Source organism: Oryctolagus cuniculus, chromosome 18 (assembly GCF_964237555.1).
Source record: "Oryctolagus cuniculus chromosome 18, mOryCun1.1, whole genome shotgun sequence".
NCBI lineage: Eukaryota > Metazoa > Chordata > Mammalia > Lagomorpha > Leporidae > Oryctolagus > Oryctolagus cuniculus.
This window is the reverse complement of record NC_091449.1, coordinates 21,758,291-21,780,914: the sequence shown is the minus strand read 5'-3', so window position 1 is coordinate 21,780,914 and position 22,624 is coordinate 21,758,291. Positions and strand designations below refer to the sequence as shown.

The window sequence follows — 22,624 nt, the reverse complement described above, 5'->3', positions numbered from 1 at the left end:
GGGTGGGGAGAAGTCATCAATTATTTATAAACACTAGTAATACAGGATTCTTTTTAAATTAAAAATATCTTATCCCATAGATAGTATCATGATTAATGGAAAAATATTAAAGTCAGGAATAGAACAAAGAAAATCCACTACTCTTTAACATCATCCTGGGAACACTTGCCAATTCAATTAGAAATAAAAATTAAACAAAAAGCCTAAATAATGGGCCAGCGCTGCAGATTAAGGCCCTGGCCTGCAGCACCAGCATCCCACATGGGCGCCGGTTCTAGTCCCGGCTGCTCCTCTTCTGACCAGCTCTCTGCTATGGCCTGGGAAAGCAGTAGAGGATGGCCCAAGTCCTTGGGCTCCTGCACCCATGTGGGAGACCAGGAAGAAGCTCCTGACTCCTGGCTTTGGATCAGCTCAGCTCTGGCCATTAGGGGAGTGAACCAGGCAGATGGAAGACCTCTCTGTCTCTCTGGCTCCATCTCTCTCTGTAATTTTGTCTTTCAAATAAATAAAATAAATCTTAGATTTAGTGTGGGGAGCAATTCGGACTAGACTAAGTTACTGGAATTAAGATTTATTCTGTGCATCTGCTCTCCCACAATATGGCGCTGGGAGAGAAGAAAGCAGCTTCTGCACAGCTGCCTCCAGTTCAGCCAATAAACTGTAGGACTTGCTCCTGATTGGAGGAGAGCAGCGTGTTCGGCGTGTGGGCAGCCGAGTTAGGATTGGCGGAGGAGGACTATAAAGGAGGAGAGAGACGGCATGCACCAGGAACATCTAAGGGGAACATCTAAGGGGAACACCTGTGCAGCCCCCGAGAGAGCCGGCCGGCGGTGTGCCGCTCCCCTGCGGAAGTGGGGAAAGTGGCAGGGGGAACTGCCCTTCCACGGAGGTGGAAGGGATAGTAGCCAACCCGGGAAGAACCAGCAGCAAACCCGGGGAGGGCCGAGCAGACAAAAGAACAGCGCAGGGTCCTGTGTCGTTCCTCCACGAAGAGGGGGAGCGACATAATGGTGCCGTGACTCGGATATGAAGCCTAGGCAGGGTTCAGTGTCGTTCCTCCATGAAGAGGGGGAGCGACATAATGGTGCCGTGACTCGGATATGAAGCCTAGGCAGGGTTTAGTGTCGTTCCTCCACGAAGAGGGGGAGCGACAATTTAGGGGCCAGCGCTGTGGAGCAGTAGGTTAATGCCCTGCCCTGAAGCGCCAGTATCCCATAAGGGTGCCAGTTCTAGTCCTGGCTGCTCCTCTTCCAGTCTAGTTCTCTGCTATGGCTTGAGATAGCAGCAGAAGATAGCCCAAGTCCTTGGGCCCCTGCACCCATGTGGGAGACCCAGAAGAAACTCCTGGCTCCTGGCTTCAGATCGGCGCAGCTCTGGCCATTGCAGCCAATTGGATAGTGAACCATCAGATGGAAGACCTCTCTCTCTCTCTCTGCCTCTCCTTCTCTCTGTGTGTAACTCTGACTTTCAAATAAATAAATAAATCTTTAAAAAAAATAAATCTTAGATTTTAAAAAAAGAGCCTAAGTAAATAAAAAGCAGAAAGGAGTAAATCTTCATGACGTTAGCCTAGGGGAGGCCTTCTTATACACAGAGGCAAAAGTACAAGCAAACAAGAGGAAAAAAATTGAAAAATTGGACTTCAGGAAAATGAAAAACTTTTGTGCTACAAATGATACCATCAAGGAAATGATAAGAAACTCCCTACAACAGGAAAAAAAATATTTGCAAATCATATATCTAACCAAGAATGTGAATTCAGAATACAGAAAGCACTCTTTCTTAAAATAAAAGAAAAAAGTTATTTAACAGAGTTACAGACAGTGAGAGGGAGAGACAGAGAGAGAGAGGTCTTCGGCCGGCGCCGTGGCTCACTAGGCTAATCCTCCGCCTTGCGGCGCTGGCACACCGGGTTCTAGTCCTGGTCGGGGCGCCGGATTCTGTCCCGGTTGCCCCTCTTCCAGGCCAGCTCTCTGCTGTGGCCAGGGAGTGCAGTGGAGGATGGCCCAAGTGCTTGGGCCCTGCACCCCATGGGAGACCAGGATAAGTACCTGGCTCCTGCCATTGGATCAGCGCGGTGCGCCGGCCACAGCACACTGGCCGCGGCAGCCATTGGAGGGTGAACCAACGGCAAAAGGAAGACCTTTCTCTCTGTCTCTCTCTCTCTCACTGTCCACTCTGACTGTAAAAAAAAAAAAAAAAAAAAGAGAGAGAGAGAGAGAGGTCTTCTACCCACTGGTTCACTCCCCAAATGGCAGCAATAGCCAGCAATAGCCAGTGATCTAGAAGCTTCTTCCGGGTCTCCCACACATCTTCTGCTGCTTTCTCAGGTGCATTAGCAGGGAGCTGGATTGGAAGTGGAGCAGCTGGGACTCGAGCCAGCACCCATATGGGATGCTGGCACTGTAGGCAGAGACTTAACCTGCTGAGCCACAGTGCCGGCCCCATGGGCCTTCTTCCACTGCTTTCCCAGGCCATAGCAGAGAGCTGGATCAGAAGAGGAACAGCCAAGACTCAAACCAGCGCCCATATGGGATGCTGGCGGTGCCATAGGACTCAAGCCGCAGCACCAGCCTCAAGAAAGCACTTTTATAACTTATTTAGTATCAAGTGAAACAACCCAGTTAATTTATAGTGAGGGATCCGAACAGAGGTTCTCGAAAGATATCCCCTTGGCCAGTAACCACATGAAAAGATGCTCAGCATCATTAGTCATTAAGAAAATGATAATCAAAACTACAATGAGATACGAGTTCACACGCACTGGGATGACTCCAATCTGAAAGACAGACAGTAACAAGAATTAGCAGGGAAGTGAAGGAATGAAAACCCCATACACCGCTGGTAGGAATGTGAAACAGCGCAGCCACTTTGGGAAACACTCGGGCTGTCCCTCGAGAAGAAAACGTGGTTACCACGCGATGCAGCAAACGCCCCTCTGGTATTCAGGTATCATCAGAGAGAAATGAGAATGTATGTCCCCCTAGAACCGTGAACACGAGTGTGTACACACACGAGTGTGTATACAGTGTCTTTATTAGTGATAGTCAGAAGGTGTGAAGGACCCAAATGTCCATCAGCGGAGTAATGGGTAAAATAATAAATGTGGTATATCCAGATAGCCATAAACAGAAATAAAGTATTACAACATGAATGAGTCTTGAAATCATTATGCTAAGTTAAAAAAAAAAAAGACCACACATTGTCTGATTGGATTTACAGAAAACGCTCAGGCTAAGCAAATTTACAGCTCTAAGAATCCCTGCACGTCTGTAGCTCCAAAGCCCTCTAACCTGCTATGGCACACGGCGCCAGCAACTCTCGCCTCTCCTGCCTCAGCCATTCATTAATTCAGTCATTCAGTCATTCATTTGAAATGCGACAGAGAGAGACACGGAGTGGCTGGGGCCCACCTACTTGAGCCACACCTGCTGCCTGCCCAGGCAACATTAGGAGAGAGCTGGATCAGAAGTGGCCCAGCTGGGACTTGAACCAGCACCCCTGTATGGGATGATGGTGGCTTCTTAACATGCCACCCCACAATGCCAGCCCCCTACTGCTGCTTTTCCACACTCTATTTCCTCAGTTTCAAAAACACACAGGTATGCTGTGATTTCTCCCATCCTTAAAACAAACAAAACCTTTTGATCCCTCCTTGCCTCCCCTTTCCTTTGTTCTTGAGTTACCCCTATTCACAAAGTCTGGTTGATCTCCTTGCAGTCTCTCGTAGACTCACTGAAATCAGAACTTTGTTCGCACGACTCCACCAAGTCCACTTTTGCCTGCAACATTGCTGAATCCAACAATCGACTTACGTGAGCTGCCAGCAGTACCTTCTCCCCTTGGCTTCCAGGACATAACAGTCTCCTGGTGTCCTCCCACCCTGCTGGTCGCTTCTTGGGGCCTGTTTTCTTGGCCCCTCCTTATCTCCAAGCATTCTCAGTCTTCTTTCCTTTCCTATCCACACCTGCTCCTTACTGACTCCATTTGGTCTCATGGCTTTAAATTCCAGCTCCATGCTGACGACTCCCAGATGAGTGTTTCCAGCTCTATCCTCTCCAGACTTAGACACCCAAGTAGCTCTTTTTTTTTTTTTTAATTTTTTTGACAGGCAGAGTGGACAGTGAGAGAGAGACACACAGAGAGAAAGGTCTTCCTTTTTCCATTGGTTCACCCTTCAATGGCCACTGCAGCCGGCACACTGCGCAGATCCGAAGCCAGGAGCCAGGTGCCATCCTCCATTGCCTTCCCGGGCCACAGCAGAGAGCTGGACAGGAAGAGGGGCAACCGGGACAGAATCCAGCGCCCCGACCGGGACTAGAACCCGGTGTGCTGGTGCCGCAGGCGGAGGATTAGCCTAGTGAGCCGTGGTGCCGGCCCCAAGCAGCTCTTCAACACTGTAGGTGGCTGTGTCCTGACATCCTGAACACTGGGTGTCCTTAAGAGAACTTGTAGTCCACGCCCCGCCAATAGCTGTTCCATGGCTGCCTCTCATCTGGGGTGTGGGCAACTCCACCCTTCCAGCTACTCGGGCCACACCCTTTCCTTCCTCGCACCCAGACAGTCCATCTGGAAATCTCGTTGGCTCTGCCTTCTAAGTGATCTGGAGCTCAGCCCATTCTCTCACCTGCCCTGCCACCACGTTGGCTCAGAACCACAGTCTCTCCCTGGGTGGCTCCAGCCCTGCTGGCCCCTCAGCATGGCGACAGTCGAGCCAGGCTCCTTGCAAAATGTAAGCTTCATGGCCCATCCCTGTTCCAAGACCTCCAGAAGCTCCCCATCCCATTTGGAGCAAAGTCATATTCCTTACCCTGCCCTGCCAGGTCCAAATCTCTGGCCTCCCCTCCAGCCCCCTCACCCCGGGACCCCCTGCTCCTCTGCAGTTCTCGGTCCCATCTGAAGCCCCCTCCCTCACCTGGAGACATCTTTGTCTATGCCCGGATTTCACCACCTCGGCACTCAGCCCTGGAGGCTGCCCAGTCGCTGGTGTGAGGTTGCCCTGGCCTGCAGGGTGCTTGGCTGTGGCTCTAGTTTCTGCCCACTGGATGTCAGGAGTGCCCCTCTGGTCACGACTAGCACGCCGTCTCCAGACGCGGCCAAATTCCCCTGGGGGCACAATGGCCCACAGTGAGAACCACTAGCCTCCACCATCTTGTACCCCACCAATCTCAAGTCCCAGCTCTCGGTGAGGCCCACCACGACCACCTGTGTATCTTTCTGTTCTATAACAAAACACCAAAGGCTGTGGCCTAGCTGAAAAGGAGGGGGGGGGTGGTGGTGGCGTGAGTTGACTTTGCTGAAAGGCTCGGAGGCTGTAAGTCCAAGGCCAGACAGCCCCAAGGCTCAGGCCTCTGGCAAGGACCCTCCTGGCCACACCACAGCACGACACGGACAGCATCATGGCAGGTGCACCCGCGCGGGGCTACAGCAGCCAGAACAGCTCTGGGGCAAGGCTCACTCCTTTCACCACAACCCAGCCTTGCAGGAACCAATCAGAGGACTGCATTCATAGCTTCCGAGGGCAGCACCCCCAAGGACCTAACCTCCTAAGCCGCCTTCTTAAAGGTCCAGCCAACACAGCCACACCGAGGACCAAGCTCCCAGCACGTGAAACTCTGGGGTACTTGCTCACACCACTCCGCAAACTGTAGCAAAACCTACTTTGTTTCTCAACCCAACTCCTTCCCATCCCCCTTACTCTTAGTTTATCAAAGCAACTTCCAATGCGCCAACACCACATAATGTACCGATTAAGTACATCCAGTGCTCATCGTCGGCTCCCCCTGCTCGCACAAGAACTCCACACAGCTGGCATCCTTGGCAGCTTCGTGTCCGTGTCTAGGAGGGTACCTGGCCCACAGCTCATCCTCCACAAATCCCTGCTGAGTGCAAGGATCAGACCGGAATATTCACCATGGTACAATATACCAACCACAGCAAAGAGGCCCATTTATCTGCAAATCCATCCTACATTTACCTACAAATGAAGAAACCCCAAAACGAAGCCCTATTGGTTAGTATTGGGAGTTTGACCCCTTATTTCTAAAGAATACCAAAAAGAACAAAAGTGTGAAATCACACAAGAATCATAATGCCAGGAGACTTGCCCTCCAAGACAGTAAAAAACATGTTCATAAGCTACAGTAACTAAAATACCGGGGCTGGAGCTAGTGCAGACCAGAACAGAACCGTCCAGAAGGGGCCAGAGTAAATTCAAGACTTAAACAAATCGCACAGCTTTTAAAAATCACTAAGCAAAGAGTCAATGTTCAATAAATGATGCTGGAACAACTGGCTGGCCACTTTGCATCTGCATAGTATTTAGAAATACGGAGGCAGTAATAGACGCCCAGGGAATAGCTCAGAGACCCCGGGCAGCTGCATCCAGGGAGTGGGGCTGGGAGAGGAGGGGAGAGGTGGGCACAGGACTGCTGAGTTGCTCTTTTATTTATTATTTATGCCTTTTTAACTATATACATATATTCCTTTGATAAAAAGAAAAGTTACGCCAAAAAAAAAAAAAAAAAGCAATAATCATGGCCCTCTTTAACCTATCAGATTGACAAAGATTTTACAAAGTGGAGCTCCGCCGAGCCGGTGTGATTAGAAGGAAAAATAGGCAGGCTCACGCACCGCTGGGCCCTCCTGGAAGGTGATTTGTCGGGAAGTATTAAAAGTCTTAAAACCGTGCAAATCCTTGGAGGCGACACTTCTAGGAATTGGTATACAGCAAGAATGCTCACTTCCCCATTCAAATCGAAAACCAAAAATGAAAACCACCAAAACGTCCAACGGGGACCTGGTTATATAAATTATGATAAATTCAGGCAAAACAACGCCGTGCAGGTGTCAAGAGCAGCACAGAAATAGATCCATAATCCGGCAGAGGCGTTCGTGATGTAGAAAGTGATTAAACAGGTTAGGTGCGGTAGGTGGAAAGATGATTGCGTTTTCATAAAATGAATGTGACTTATGGGCTTCTGTATAGAAAGAGGCATCCACGTAAGAGGACCCCCCCTCCCCCTGGAACAAGGTACAGAGGCCCAGATCCCTCCGGAAGGGGGGCACCAGGAGCGAGGGCGTTATTTGCTTCTTTGTGTTCTCGGCAGGTGCTTCTCCTGTCAATTTCCAAGAGTGTGAAGGTGAGGGCAGAAATGCCGAGGTCTTTGGCAGGCCCCTCTGCTACCCCCTGGTCCACACAGCCCCAGGGGGAGTTTTGCACACTGGGGGGGTTGGGTTTGCCAGGATCCAGGGGCACTCAGGGCCCAGCCAGCGGCCGACAGCCCCACAGTCCCGACAGTGAGAGCTTCCAGCCCTCTCCTGGCAGATGGGGACGCTCCAGGCCAGAGGCAGCAGCCGCTCAGCACCGAGCCCAGCAGCTCTGCAGCCACGCAGGGTTCCTTTCCTGGGCTCTGGGTCCACCTTCCCTGGGGAAGGAGCCGCCTTGCCAGGAGAATTCTGCGCTCCGCATTCCTCAAGCCCAGAAGCCCAGCGCAATGCACGGATGCACTGTTTGGTCAGCACAGGGTCAGGGTTTTAAAGGTACCTGCTGCTCATCAGTGAAATACCTGGCTGCCTGCACCAACCTCCCCACACCCACCGCCCCCTGCTGCAGGGGCAGGCGGCCCTGGGTACCTCAGACCACACCACCTGCCCTGCCGCCTTCTCCCCTACTGTTTTCCACCCCAGGCTATGGCACCTCCCTGATGCTCCTTGTTCCCACTCTCCCAGCCCCCCCCCCAACACACACCTCATTGCCCCCAGCCCCTTCCTTTGCAGAAAGCCACTCGGAATTTGTCCCTACTCAGAGCCGCGGCAGCTCAGATTTGGCGGGGGGGGTTGGCCCTGGGCCCTGCTGCTGCCGGCCCATCCCTGCCCAGGGAGACCTGGACTGAGACCAAGTACCTGGTCAGCGCCTCCCCCGCCATCTCCTGTCTCTCAAAGGGGACCTGGAGCAGCAAGGACAGGTCTGGTCCTCAGGGACTCTGATCCTGGCTGGAGAGTCTGGGCTCAGCGCCCTGGAAACGGAGGTGGAGGTGGCGACAGGTGGATGGGGGAGGGCTCCCGGGACAGCCCCTAGGGAGGAAGCGAGAGGGCAAGTATGGGCACAGGGAGAAGCCAACCTCTGTACCTCACACCTGAGGCCTCACAGGCCCCAAGTTCAGGCACAGAGTCAGGCCCTGGTACTCCCAACATCAGCCTGCCGCCGGGTACAGGAAGGGGTGTGACTCTGGGCAAGGAGCTCCCTGAAGCTAAGAGCAATTCTCATTGAGAGCATGGAGGCGCAGGGGTGGGGGTGGGGGGTCCCAGGGGCAGCCCCCACGGGCCTTGACCTAAAGGGGGTCTTGAGCAGCGCAGGCCAGCGTCCACCACCAGGGTTCGGCAGGGAGCTTCCTGGGGGGGAATGGTGACTGGAAGGACGAGGGAGGCACCCCCTTAGGCCAACCAGGCCATGCAGGAAGGGCCAGGGATGCAAGAGGGGAGTGCACTGACAATTGGGTCCCATTCCCAGCATTTATTTGCAACAGAACATTAATTCTCAGTGTCATTAGAGTCCATTTCCATTTTGTAATAACATAAAAAGTTAAGGGTCTAATTTATTCATACAAATCTTGTTAGCATCCAATTTCCACATAATGTAACATATTCCTTAAAAAGCTGACAAAGCAGAAGAAATTAAAAACATTAAAAAAAAAGAAAGAAAAGAAAGAAAGACATCCATGGGCTTTCACTACCACAAAGCCAAAAAGGTAAGGAGGAGGAGACCAGGCGGCTCTGGCAGGAACTGGAAGCTTGGGACAAGAACAGAGAGCCTGAGGCAGGATGAGCCCGGCTCCCATCCCAGGGCCACCTTCAGGAGCTGCAGTGCTCCTGGGACAGCTCGGACTGCCCACCCCAATGTGGACGGGCTCTGTCTGCCAGGTCCCCACTCACCCCAGCCATTGTCCTGCCTTGGACCCTGCTGATGGCTCCCAGTGCTCTCCCTGGGCCAATCCACCCTGGAAAGCCTGTAACTCCTGTTAATTACACGTCTGCGGTGTTTGCATTAGATAGCTGTCACCCTGTAATTTACCCACACGCCGGCTTTAATTGTACATTAATCTTCCTACACGCCACTCCCCTGCTAGAATCTGTTAACAGCAGCAGTTTGGACCATTTTGTTTATTCCTCCACCAAAAATAGCTGATGGATGTGATTGCACCTTGTCTCCCCGCCTCCTTCCTCTCCAGGATTACCTGCTGTGTGCCGGGGCCGGAGAGAGAGAAGCGCCTATCACCTGCCAGCTACCTTGAAACACAATATTTGACTGTTTCGGGGCTGACACCAATTTGGGAGAAAAGGTCAGTGGCAACAAGCTATCTTCCCGTCACCTGCCAGGTGCTCCCGGGATTTCAGCACCTGCCTGAAGGAGCCAGGCAGCGCCCACCTGGGCAGTTCTCAGCAGAGGAAGGAGGGCCAAGCTTGATCCTAAGAAATCCACCAGCTTGGAGGTTCCAAGGTCACTTGGAGAACCAGGAAGGAGAACTATAAATTACAAAGGCTGGCCGGCTGCCAGGGCCCCAGGAAGCTACATTTAGCATACCATTCTCCCAGCAGCAGGAGGAAGCCCAACTCCCTTTCCCACGGAATTTGAATGGAATTCGTTACAAGAACATCGTGATTGAAATATCACCAATTGGCTTTGCATGACAACTCAGCACTAGACTGCGATTACCACGGGTAGCCGGTGTGTGTGTGTGTGTGTGTGTGTGCGTGTGTGTGCGCGCGCGCGCGTGCAGGAAGGGAGTGGCTGTCTGTGTCTCCAGCTGGCCGAGTTGGCCACCAGTGAGGGAGCCCCATATAATATTTATGAAATCCAGATGAAGCCCTACGCTGGCAATGAGCTGATATCATAACACAGATTTCAAAAACGCCCTGACATTTGCCCAAGATCAAATTTGCCTTTGCGAAAACCCATGAGGCTTTGTGCCGCCAGCGGGCTGCCCACGCCCTGCCCGGCCCCCACCTGCAACCTTCCTCATGGAAGCCCAGCTAATGAGCACGGTGGGGAGGGGAGGTGGCCGGGGACAGCAGGGGTAGAGGGAGTGGAATGACACCGCTCAAGGCCACCTCTCCTTTGTGGAAAATATTAACGGGGCTTTTCCATGGGGAGAGCCAGGAGTCGTGACCATTTTGATTGTTAAATGGTTGCCGACGTGCAAACCAAACCTCAGGTGATGTCCTTATGCCGGCAGTGTTTGCGTGGAGCAAGAGCTGCAACCACGATCCAATCTGGCACTCGGTAGCCCAGGAAACAAAACAGAAACCAAGAAACGGGCATTCAGAGGGCCCGGGGCTCTTGTTCCGGCGCGGACTTGCTTTCCCTTGGAAATGATGTCCCAGGAGGAAGGGGCCCCTGGCTCCCTCCCGGAGGAGACAGAGGCTGTGCTTGCAGGCCCTGCGCCTTCCCAGGGCCTGGCTCACAAGTTATTCAGTGGACACAGGAGACCTGCGCCCGCAAAGTGCAATTTTACGGCATCTTCTACCTCTGACCCTGGTTTCTGGAGACGGAGACTCCCCAACGTCCCAGGACCCTGAGCCTTGTGGCATGAAAGACTACAAGGAATCGGGGCCTGGGTCCCCCTGAGTGTTTACAAGTCAAAGGCCAGGTGCCTCTTATAGACTCTCCCTGGTGCACATCCTGAGTGAGGTGGGACACTTGCGTCTTTACAAGTGGTCCGCCCATAAACCTTGCACGGAAGCTCCGAGCCCAGTGTCGGTTTGGCAGTCAATTGGCGCGGGCTCAGGTCTGCTGCATCAAATTAGCATCGACCCGGAAAACGTTACTGAACGATTCCTCAAATCTGCCAAGTCTTCGAATCAATTTTGCAAAACGCGTCAAGGGTTTTTTTTTTTAAACTTTGATAAACCTCTCATATTAGTTACCACAGAAGAGCATAAACCTCTCTAATCTGTCTTCCCACTAAAAAAAAAAAAAAAAAAAAAAAAAAGGTGTTGTTTTTCACCAACTGCTTTTAGCTCTCCCGTCTTCGCGCACCACCCACACATCACATAAACAATGTGTGTGTCCTGGGCTCATTTGTTGCCCTAGTTTAAAGTGACTGGTGTTTGGCTCGGGCTGTCCGTGCCCTGTGGACCCAAAGCTTGGCGATGGTTTCTACCAGCATCAGGACAAAGTGCTCACCCCGGCCCTTGAGACACGCAGTTCCCAGGTTGCCTCCTTCAGGAAGTCCTCCATAGCTCTCCAGGGAACCCAGACCATTGTTTTATGCACTTGGGTAACAGGGTCACCCAGACCACGATCTGCTGGGGGCTCAGTGAATGTCCTACCCCGTGGACTTCACACAACTAACCTTCAGGGTGCAGCTCATGCCAACTAGTCCACGAAGTGCTGTCCACCACCCCACCCCACCTGCCATATTTGGCGGCCAGCCCAGGCCTCCCTCCTCCACGGAGCACACGCACACGTCCCAGCCAGAGTCCCTGGCCTCCCTTCCTAACCTGGAAGCTGGAGCTGCAGCACTGCTTCTGGGGTGAGCAGGGCTGCAATTTCACACCCCCACACCCCTGCTGGGAAGTCACCTAGGGGTACAGGGTACCAGCACAGGTCTCCCCCCAGTCCAAGATTCCGTCTTCCATTCAGAAGTCTCACCACGGCCACTCAGTGTCCTTCCTTACAAAGCCTGCTTGAGCCCGCTGGGCTGGGAGAGAACAGGGAGGCCCATGGCAGCTCTGCACCCTCCCCCCGGCCCTTTATCCTCCGGGGGTTTTCATGAACCCCTCTTTGTGCCAGACTGATCTAGGCACCAAGGCAAGTCAGTGAGGTGACCCCCAGGGCAGCCGGGGTGTATGGCACTGGTGACAGGAAAATGCAACCAGCCCCAGGGAGGCTACAGGAGGGAGGGTGCTCAGGCAATGCTGGCGTGGGCTGGGTCCGGCATCTGCCTCTCGGACCAGCTGCCCAGGTGATCCTGGGCAGAGAAACATCCGCCCCCTCCATGCCCGCCTTCCAGCCTGGCAAATCCAAAGCGACCCAGCAGAAAGAATTGAAAGCACCTGGAAAACATGGACAAGTCCCACAATCTGAGGGTGGTAGCAGATTTTCAAGTTTGTTAATAATGTTTTTAGGTTCAGAGTATCCTTGGGGGAAAAATAAATGGTGTTAGTCTTCTGGGAAATAAAACGGAAACCACGGGGTGACACCGCTACACACTCACAAAAGGGCTAAAACGAGAAAGACCAACAGCAGCAGGTGTTGGAAGGGACTGGGATGATAACAACTCTCCCACTGGACTGGCAAGGAGAGGGGTAAACCAGCACCACTACTGGGGAGGACTGTTCACGGTTCCTACAGAAGATGCACACCGGGGCCGGTGCTGTGGCACAGGTGGCGATGCCAGCATCTCAAACCAGAGCGCTGGCTTGAATCCTGGCTGCTCTGCTTCTGATCCAGCTCCCTTCCAATGAGCCTGGCAAGGCAGGAGAGGTTGACCCAAGTACTTGGGTCCCTGCCATCCATCTAGGAGACCAGAATGAAGTTCCTGGCTCCTGGCTTCAGCCTGGACCAGCCCCAGCCGTTTTGGCCATTCGGGGAGTGAATCAGTGGATGAAAGATCTCTCTTTCTCTCTCACTCTACCTTTCAAATAAATAAATACATGTTTTAAAACAGAAAAAAAGAGAGGCCAGCATTGTAGGAAGCAGGTAAAGCTGACACCTTGATGCTAGCATCCCATATGAGTGCTGATTTGTGTCCTGGCTGCTCCACTTCCGATCTGGGGAAAGGCCCAAGTGCTTGGGTCCCTGCCACCTGCATTCAAGACTTGGATGAAGCTCCTGGCTCCTGGCTTCAGCCTGGCTCAGCCCCGGCCATTGCAGCCACTTGGGGGAGTGAACCAGTGGATGGAAGATCTCTCTCTATATATATACCTCTTTCAAATGAATAAATAAATCTTAAAAAAAAAAAAAAAAAAACACACAGATGCACAGCCTGTGATCCAGCAATTCTTTCCTAAGAGAATCTGAAATGGTGCGTTTGCTGATGACACAAGCAAGTGGCCTCGCTGCAGCCAACAAACTCAGGACATATGGATGCCAATCAACAGGAGAACGGATTCAACAGGGCATATACACCCAGTGGAAGTCTATAGAATAACAAGGATGAACAAAATAACAGGACTGGGCAATGACATAATTATTGGGAAGCTGCTTAGAAATGTCAGGACTAGGGGAGGACACTGGGCAGCGGGGCCAGACGCCCAGGAAGCCTTTGTCACATCCCCTGGCTAGGTCTTTGACTGGCAGGCTGAGAGACCAAACAGAGGACAATGACCATAATGGCGGTGAGGTCTCTGCTAGGCACAGAGGCTCTCGGATACCCCCACTGCATAGACGAGTCTACGGACTCCCAGCCCACACACAGTGACTAAGGGGTCAAGCTAGGGCTTGAACCAGGGCAGTCTGGCTCCAGGTGTGGCTCAGGCGCAACCCACAGGGAAGAGGGAGGGGTGGAGGTGGTTGCCATGGCTGCCCATTGACACTTTCATTCATGGAAGAGGGAATCTGAGAAGAGTTAAATAATAGGCATAGATTGCACTTTCACAGGGATGAATGGTCATGAAATTAAATTTGCAGATGAGCCCAAACCTCACGAGGCCCAAAATCAAAGCAAGAAACAGCAAGATGGACCCAACCAGGAGAAACGCAATTCACCAGGCACACCAAGGCTGTCATCAGCCCTGAAAGACTCCGGTGAGACAAAGGCGTGTGAGTAGCGGCAGAGAGGGTAGTGAGGTGATGAAGGCCACAGGGGGCCTCTGCACCCAGCACAACAGTGCGGGAGGAGATGCCCAGGTGAGACCATGCTGCCACAGCACTCCCAGCCCCTAACCAGTCCCTGCAAAAGGGACTTGGGAGGCTGGGGGAACAGTAGGGGAAGCTCCAACCGAACTCAGACGACTAGGGGAGGGGTGGGCTAGAGGATTCCGAGAAGACAGAACACTGCTGGCACTGTGGCGTAGCTGGCAAAGCCACTGCCTGCAGCACCAGCAACCCCTAAGGGCATTGGTTTGAGTCCCGGCTGCTCCACTTCCAATCCAGCTCCCTGCTAATGGCCTGGGAGAGCAGTGGAAGATAGAAATCTCTGGGCCCCTGCATCCATGTAGGAGACCTGGAAGAAGCTCCTGGCTCCTGGCTTTGGCTTGGCCATTGAAGCCATCTAGAGAGTGAACCAGTGGATGAAAGACCTCTCTCTCCTTCTCTGTAACCCTTTCAAACAAATAAACAAATCTTTTTTAAAAAGAAGAAGAACGGGGGGGCTGGAGCATAGCAGGTAAAGCCGCCTCCTACAGTGCCGGCAGCCCATATGGTCACCAGTTCGAGACCCAGCTGCTCCACTTCTGATCCAGCTCTCTGCTATGGCCTGGGAAAGCAGTAGAAGATGGCCCAAGTCCTTGGGCCCCTGCATCCACATGGGAGATCTGGAAGAATTTGCTGGTTTTGGATTGCCCAGCTCTGGCCATTGTGGCCATTTGGGGAGTGAACCAGTGGATGTAAGATCTCTCTCTCTTTCTCTCTCTCTGCCTCTGCCTCTCTGTAACTCTGCCTTTCAAATAAATAAATAAATCTTAAAAGAAGAAGAAGAGGGGCTGGCACTGTGGCGTTAACGGTTAAAGCAGCCACTTTCAGTGCCAGCATCCTATATGGGCACCAGTTCTAGTCCTGGCTGCTCCACTTCCAATCCAGCTCTCTGCTATGGCCTGGGAAAGCAGTAGAAGATGGCTCAAGTCCTTGGGCCCTTGTACCCATGTGGGAGATCCAGAAGAGGATCCTGGCTCCTGGCTTCAGATCAGCGCAGCTTTAGCCATTGCAGCCAATTGGGGAGTGAACCAGCAGATGGAAGACCTCTCTCTCTCTCTCTCTCTCTGTGCCTCTCCTTCTCTCTCTGTGTAACTCTGACTTTCAAATAAACAAATCTTAAAAAAAAAAAAAAAAAGGAAGAAGAAAGAAGAGGAGGAAGAGGTAGAGAAGGAGGAGGAAGGGGTGGAGACAGAACCACACAGGAAAAGGTAAACATTCCAGAAGGAACCTACAACACTGGCCTCAGCACACCAGAGGCTGGCTGCATCACCCACTGTTTCAGCCAGTGTAGACTGACTGCCTGCACCACGCTCTGGCTCTGCCAGTGTAGACACACGGGTAGGTTAGCTCACTGCCTGCCAGTCAGCCATCAGAGAGTAGCTTCTCCATGCCAATCTCCTCATGGCCAACAGAGAGAGAGAGCAGCTTCTGCATCAGCCACGTGAACTTGCTAGTGTCTGCTGGGCTCCCCCAGGGCCGGGCCCGAGGCTCTGCAGGTGCACAGTGTTAGCTGCGCCTGGACTCGCGCCTTCAGGCATTGCCCTCGCATGGCACAGGAAGCACAGCCCCTCCCTGTGTCCCCCGGCTAGGAGGCTTGTGCAGACATGAGTCAGTCCCCAGCAGAGACAGCCCCATAGGGGGAGATGACTTGACTGCCAAGTGCAAGTGCATCTGTCCCCAGGCTGGCGACTGCTGGCGGAGGGCTCTCCTGTGTCACCTTCCCAGAGAGGACATCGGGGCCTGCCCAGTGGTCCACAGTGGCGAGGGCAGCAGTCAGAATAAAAGAGAAACCAAACAGGAAAGCCAGTCTGCACTGGCCACACCCTCAGGGGCCTCAGGCAGCAGCACACAGAGGCCTGGGGCAGCAAGAAGTACATGTGAACCTCCCAGCATCCTCTCCCTGCCTCGCACCCCTCCCATCCCCGAGCTGGGCCCAGCCAGGGAGGAGCTGGCTCAGGCCCAGACAGAGTGAGGACAAGGTGACAGCGACCTGGGCTGTTGCCTGCAGCTCAGCAGCCACTGGGCTCAGGGCCGGCTGCCAGCAGCATGGGCACAACGGGAAGTGTGGTGACTCATAGACCTGCTCCCCCTGCCCAGCTCTGGAAGACAGCCCGGTGGGGGAGGCCGGGGGCCTGAGCTCGCTGCAGGCAGCCACAGGAAGCACATGGACATCAGGGGGCATGGGGAGCTCTGAGCCTTGGGCAGGGCCGAGAGAGAGAGAGAGAGAGAGAGAGAGAGAGCGCGAGCAGGTACAGACGGGCTCCTAGCAGGAGGAAGAGCAGAGAAGGCTGAGAATGAGAGAAAGGCACAGAGTAGGAGTCTCTTCTGGGGCAGCTGCCAGTCAGCCATCAACTCACATCAAGTGGCTGGCAGGTGCATGGTGTTCTTCATGGACTTTCTTGAAGATCCCTCAAATGCACGAATTTCAAAAAATCCTTGCTCCAAATAAAGTCATCTTTTCCCTCTACTTCCCGCTAACTTTAAAGTTACCCTTTAGTGAACGACCTACAAAGGGATCAGGAAGCCAAGGCGGTGACGCACAGGCTGAGGCCACCACTGGCCAGCAGACATGCGGGTGATCAACGCCAGAGGACGGTGGGCATCAGGGCCACAGCAAGTAGTCCTCACGGCAAGAGTAGGCTGGTCCAAGCGAGGCTGACCCAGCCGGGAAGGAGACATGGAAGGAGAGACAGGGCCATGGTTCTAAGCGTCCATCCAGTAGCTAGTCCCCGCCACAGAGCCCTGGACAGGAAATGTCACCTCCTGAGTGCCTGCTACATCCCAGGGCTGGGCTGGGCAGGGACTCCAGGGACAGAAAGGCAGCGGGGGCCCAGCACACAGCTGGAAGGAGTGTGCAGCGAGCAGGTGCAGAGGCACAGCCCCACAGCCAGCTGCCCGATCACAGAGGCCTGGGAAGAGAGAAACCACCCATAGTGGTGGATAGGAACTTGGGACTCTGGGAGCGGGATAAGGTGGGGGGCTGCCACAGGGAACCCACAGTTCCTGCCAGTGTTGCACAGTCAGAATTCCCCTCCCCCTCCTCCCCTCCCCTCCCGTACCAATCACTATGGGATTCGCATGCTTCCTCCCACTCCCCTCAAGGACCAGGATCATCTTTCTCCAGGATTCCTGCAGCCCCCACTCTGCAGCTTATAGGACAAAGTCCTTGAAGGACCCAGATGGCCAGGGTGCCACCTGCCTGTCCAGCCACATCTCACCCCCTCCAATGACATTCCACAGCTCCTGGATAGTGCTGTACGCTCCTCACGCACTCCCCAGGTGGGGGACCTCTGCGCCCACTCTCCCAGTCCCAGCCCCCTTTCCAGGCCACCTGCTCAGAGGAGCCCCCCTAGTCCCTGTATTGTAGACGTTCCCCTTATCCCTTTACGACAGCCTAGAATCACACACGCATTGGTGTTATTTGCCTCAATGTCTTAAGCACAGAATGAATCAGTGAATGATGACCTAGTGATGGTGAAGTCCCTCTCCGGGACTTCACAAACCCCACAAGGCAGGGACCACCTGTACTCTTGCTCAGGGCCTGGCATGGTGACGGACACCTAATACGCGCTCAAGAAACATCTACCGGTGGCACAAAGAAGCCACAACAGGGCTGGCACTGGGAGTGTGGCACGGAGCGTCACCTGGCTCGCAGTTCCACTGCTGAGGATTCCATTTTCATTCCAGTAAACGTCACTCCCCAAAGCCGGCTCTGGCTGTGGCATGGCAAGGTGAGGGCCAGCACCAGGAAGCATGCATTTCCCAGAAGCACGTGGTCTTCCAGGTGGGCAGTGGGAAGGTGAGACCCAGGCCTCCAGCCAGGGAGGGCAGCTGTGTCTGCAGCCCCCAGCCCCAGGCTGCATACAGATACCCTCTGGCTTCCCCAAAGGTGGAGTTGCAGCTGGGCTAGGGCTCGGGGCTGCTTCTCAGTGTCAGTCCACTAGGATGCAGGCTGCCCTGTCTCTCAGTGGCCCAGGCTGCGTTTCGGAATTTCTAACAGGTCCAGCAGGTGCACGACAAAGTGCCAGATCAGAAATGACAGGCAGTTTTGTACAGGGTAAAAGTCACAACTTTTCTCCACGGCCAATTTGTAAGCCTCATCTTCTTCCACGGTGATTTACCCACCGAAGGGGCACACACATCCCTCAGCGGATAAGGAATGAGACCACGTCTCCCACTGCCAGGGCCATGGGCACTGAAGCAGCTGCCACCAGGTGGCTTGAGCCCGTGGGTTTCCTCTGCCTCTGGGCAGCCGTTCCCCAGGAGGGAGGGAACACAGCTGGCAGCGCCTCCACAAACAGGACCAAAGCAGCCTCTTGTCACCGCACTGTCATCCTGCAGGCTGCCCGCCCCCAGCCAATGTCCTGAAGCTCCAGGACACTGAGGATACAATAAAGAGGGAATTTAAGCTCTCATGGAAAGAGAATGAAAAGGTAAGCTTATTTAGGAGCAAAAACCAAGTAAACAGTTTAGTGCATGCATAGCTTTATCACGGTTTGCCTTTGACATGAACTCTATGACGCTCCCTCTCACACCCAGACATCACCTTCAACTTTTCATTTACTGTATATTTTTGCTGTCCTGTGGCAGGGCCATACTGATCCTTGGGCCTGCACAATCTCCATCTCCTGTTATAGAACTCCCTACCTTCTGGTCTCAGTGGCGAGCTGACCTCTTGTTCCACGCACTGTATCCTGACTCTAACTGGGGGCGCCCTGAATCTCCACTCACTTTTTTGCCAGCAGCTCCTCCTCCATCCCGCATTTCTACAAAGTGGCTGCCATGCACAGGTAAGACAGGGAGGGGGGTCTCAGACTCCAGGCAGGGCAGCAGGTAGGAGTGGAGGAGGGTAGCTGGGGACTTCAGATAGGACCACAATTCCCCACCTGCCCCCACCAGCACTGCAGCACCCACCGACGGTTCCTCCCACCAGGGGCTTCAACCAACAGTGACAAAAGCCCAAAGCGCCCACCTTCCTCCGCTTCCAGCCCTGAGACCACAAATAGCAGATCAGGTGGCCACTGGCACAAACTCAGAGTGAGGGGCAGGGCAGCAGCCTGCAGGATGTCTCCAGTCCTTTTAAAGGTACTGAAGGCAGATTCAGAGAGCAGCCTGCCAGGCACACTCTCCCGACAACCATACGGCAAGACGGTAGCTACCGGACTTTCCCGGATTTATTAGCTTACATAAACAGAGATCTGAATAAATGTTTCAAAAATGAAATTCCCTGGACACTCTGCAATCAGTAAATGTTCATTACGGAAACCTAGCAAATGTGCATGAAATGTCCCAAGTGATATTCTGGCTACAGGACGGGGAAGGCATCTCAAGCAGCAGGCTGAGTGACCAGGCAGCCTTCTCCAGGCACTGCCCAGCAACCCTCTGCCCAGCCCAGCAGGTCAGACAAGCCAGCCAGCTCTCCCCTCCCAGCCAGGGCTGGGGGGGGGGGGGTGGTGATGGCAGCAGAAGAGGTTGGTTTTGCCTGCTCAGGCAATTTACAAATGAGCACGTCCCCTCCCCACTGGCAGACTGATGTCTATAAATAATTAATCCTTGACCTTGCTTAAGAAAGCCTTGACTTTTTAATTTGGGGTCTTTTTAAAAATCAATACCCCAGGAACATAATTCACTCTCGCAGAGTCTGATTGCAGAAAATAAATAAATAACGTGTGCTACGCATGAGGCCCAGAGCAATAGGATGGAGGTGGAGACCAGGCTTTCTGGGTTCAAACGCATATTGGACTATCCACCGGTCCTACTGAGGCGCTGTCTCGTCGGGGTCTGGGTCATTTCCCTGGCAAGTCTGCTGACTACACTCCCATAGCTCCCAAGGGACCCCCCCCATCCCACCCTGCCCTGCCATAGACTGGGGGATGTCTTAATTAAAACAGGGTCTCCCACCAGAACCAGTGCCACACTCCCTCCTGCCTCTGGTCTGGAGCAAGGACAGAGAGCGGGCAGGACAGGCGTTGACAACCGGGAAATTTTAAAGAGTGTTCTGCTACTTCTGCCCCCAAAAGGTTGCCCTGTCCTAAGACTTAGGAAAGCCCCCCCAAAACCCTCCCCCCCCCCCACATACACACACCTTGCAAAGGCCAAGGTGAACTCGAGTGAGAGTTTACTCAAGGAAAGGTGGCTGGAGGATGTAGCTTATGCTCTCTTCCAGGGAATGGGGAAGGGGCCAATGGGACCCCTTCCCCTTCCCCGCCCGGATCCTCTCGCTGCATCTCTCCGCCTCTCCCACGTGCTGTGCGGCCCAGTCAGTCCACGCTGCCGAGCAGAGCAGGTAGAGGGGGCCGGGTGTGCCGGTTCCCCTAGTCACGGCCGATCGTGGCTCAGGGTCCGGTTTGGAGGCAGTCCAGGGGCGTGGGATGCGTTGTGACACCCGAAACGGCTGCGGGACTGGGAGTCCCAGGTTAGGCCCCTACTTCTCCGTGAGATCAGGCAGGGAGTGCCGGTGCCCACGGCCGAGGGCGCTGTGCCGCGGCTGCACCAGCTCCCAGTCGGGGTCGCGGGGCCTGGAGACCAGTTACGCAGCGAAAGTTAGGCGCCGAGGGAGTCCCGCGCAGGAGGGAGTTAAGGGGTCACCTCCAGACCCCAGAGCCGACGCTAGCACTGCCAAAACCCACGCGTGCCCCTTCGCCTGGGCCCGCGGGCCTCCGGAGAGGCCGGAGCCGGTGTGCAGAAGCGGGCGGCCGCCGCCAGGGCTCGGCTCAGTCCCGCGGCAAAGCGGTGGACCCTTTCTCCGCCCACTCAAGCCGCGAGAGGCTTCGACTCCCGCACTCCTGGACACACGCACGCACACACATTCACACGGTCACTGACGCACACACGCTCGCCGGGAGCATACAACAGGCCGGTGCCCTGAGAGTTGCGGGGCGGGGATGCGCGGCGGAGCGTGGGGCACCTCCCGCCGCTTGGTGCGACGCCCAGCCACCGCCAACTTCGCCCCTCGCCCCTGCCCGCCACTGCCCGTCCCCAGTATCAGCTCCGAGCGCACGAGAAAGCCCGGGCGCCCCGGGGCGCTCCTGCCCGGCCAGCTCGGCGCCCGCCGCTGCCACCCCGCGCCCAGCACCCACAGCCTGGAAGAGGGGCCGGAGACCGCCGGAACCCGGCGAGCCTGAGGGGCGGCAGTTCATAGCCGGGCGGCGGCGAGTGAAACACGACGAGCAAAAGTCCAATTAAAGTTCCCGCTACTGGGATCGGTCCCCAAAGTACAGCCAGACTGGAGCCCCGCGCGCCCCACCTCCGCCCGCGGCTTCTAACTGCTATCGGCGTGGGGCCGCGGGATGGGCGCGCACTGCAGTCCCGCGCCTGCCGGGGACCCCATGGGGAGTCCCTCGAGGCCAGTTGCCTGCGTCGGGCGGGGACAGGGGTGGGGCGGAAGCACAGCCACTCACCTGGCGCAGCCGACGCTCTCGAAGCCGCGGGCGCCTTTAGTCCGGGCGCGGTTCTCCACCGCCAAGCCTCGGCTTGGGGCGCCGGGCGGCTGGAAGCACCTCAGCCCCAGTTCGGAGCGGAACCCGGTGCTCCGGGTGGGCTCGCGGCGGGGGCCGGCGGCCGGAGCGCGCAGGAGGGGGCGACGAAGAGGGTGCGGCGGCGCGTTGCCTCTCGGCCCCCGGCCCAGGTCCGTCCCCGCCTCCGCTGCCGCTGCCGCCGCCGCCGCCTGGTCCTCTCTCCTCCCGCAGCACCGCCGGTTCCGGATTGCGCGCCGGGAAAGCTCCCAGCGAAGTGCGAGCGAAGCCTCCGGCAAGGCTGGAAATAGCGCCGCGCCCGCCTGGCGCCCCGCCCCCGGCCCGGGCTCCGCCCCGCGGTGGTGGTGGTGGCGGCGGCGGCTGCGACGGCGATGGCCCGGCCGGGAGGGGATCACTCCCGGGATCGTTCGTGCCTCCCGGGAGCTCACAGGCACCGTGTCCAGGCGTGCTCGGAGGCTCCCGCGGCCCCGCTGGCCGCGCGCTCAGCAGAAGCCACCGCGGGGCGCGGTCCGGCAGCTGACGGGGTGGTCGTGGCGGGGATTGCGCCAGGCTTCCGGGTCCTTGACGCTTGGCTGCAGACCACGGCCAGGGTGCTGCTGCTTCCTCGGCAGTTAGCACCCCATCCCATTCTAAAAAGGACAAGGCGGCACGCCCGCGGGCCTCGCCCCGGAGCTGGGCAGGGGGCGCCCGCACAGGCCTCCACGCTACAGGCATGCGGGGCTGGAGACAGGCAGAGGATGGATCCCAGGGAAGATTCGAAGAAGGCCCTGAGCTAGAGTCTCGCGTGGAATTGGGTCAAGTTCTTGGGCAGCCTCGGCCCCGGGTGTCTGCACCGTCTGCATATTCCAGGGTCTCTGGATCTGTTGAAAGCGCCCTGGGACCCAAGCTCCCCCTGAGGACTTCATCTTTGACGTCCCTCTTGGTCATTGGCCTGAGAGTTGGTGGAACAAGAGAGCAGGGCTGTAACCAGTGTGCTGCTGCAAGGCGTCAGGGCAGAGACACCCCCCCCCTCCCCCGCAGGGGGCTAGCACGAGCATGGTGGGAGGGGCAGGAAATGTAGGAGACTGCCAGTCAGTCACCTCTCAGGCTTGGGGGTAGGCTGGCTAACCTGGACTCTTAAGACCTGTAGAGAAGCCTTTAGTAGAATGGAGTGAGGGTGCTTGCCTTCCTTTTTCTGATTGTATCTGCTGGTTGGTTCGTCTGATTCCAAGCTGCCCCCAGAAGCAGAGAGAGAGAGAGAATGGGGCATGGGAGGGCCCTGGGACCCTTGAGTAGCCAGAGCAGGTCCCTG

The 22,624-nt window shown here is 55.4% G+C and overlaps 1 protein-coding gene across 2 annotated transcripts in view; it reads right to left on the bottom strand.

The window, feature by feature from the left end:
• Positions 1-21,616, bottom strand: part of CHST8 (carbohydrate sulfotransferase 8) — a 119,576-nt gene extending 97,960 nt beyond the window's left edge. Inside the window, exon 1 of one of the 2 annotated variants that reach the window (XM_051846727.2) lies at positions 21,259-21,616. The gene's annotated coding sequence lies outside the window, so the exon portion shown is untranslated. Of the gene's footprint in view, positions 1-8,934; positions 9,007-21,258 lie in introns of those variants that run through there. The other variant, XM_051846728.2, reaches the window with a different exon arrangement.
• Between the last annotated feature and the right edge of the window lie 1,008 nt (positions 21,617-22,624).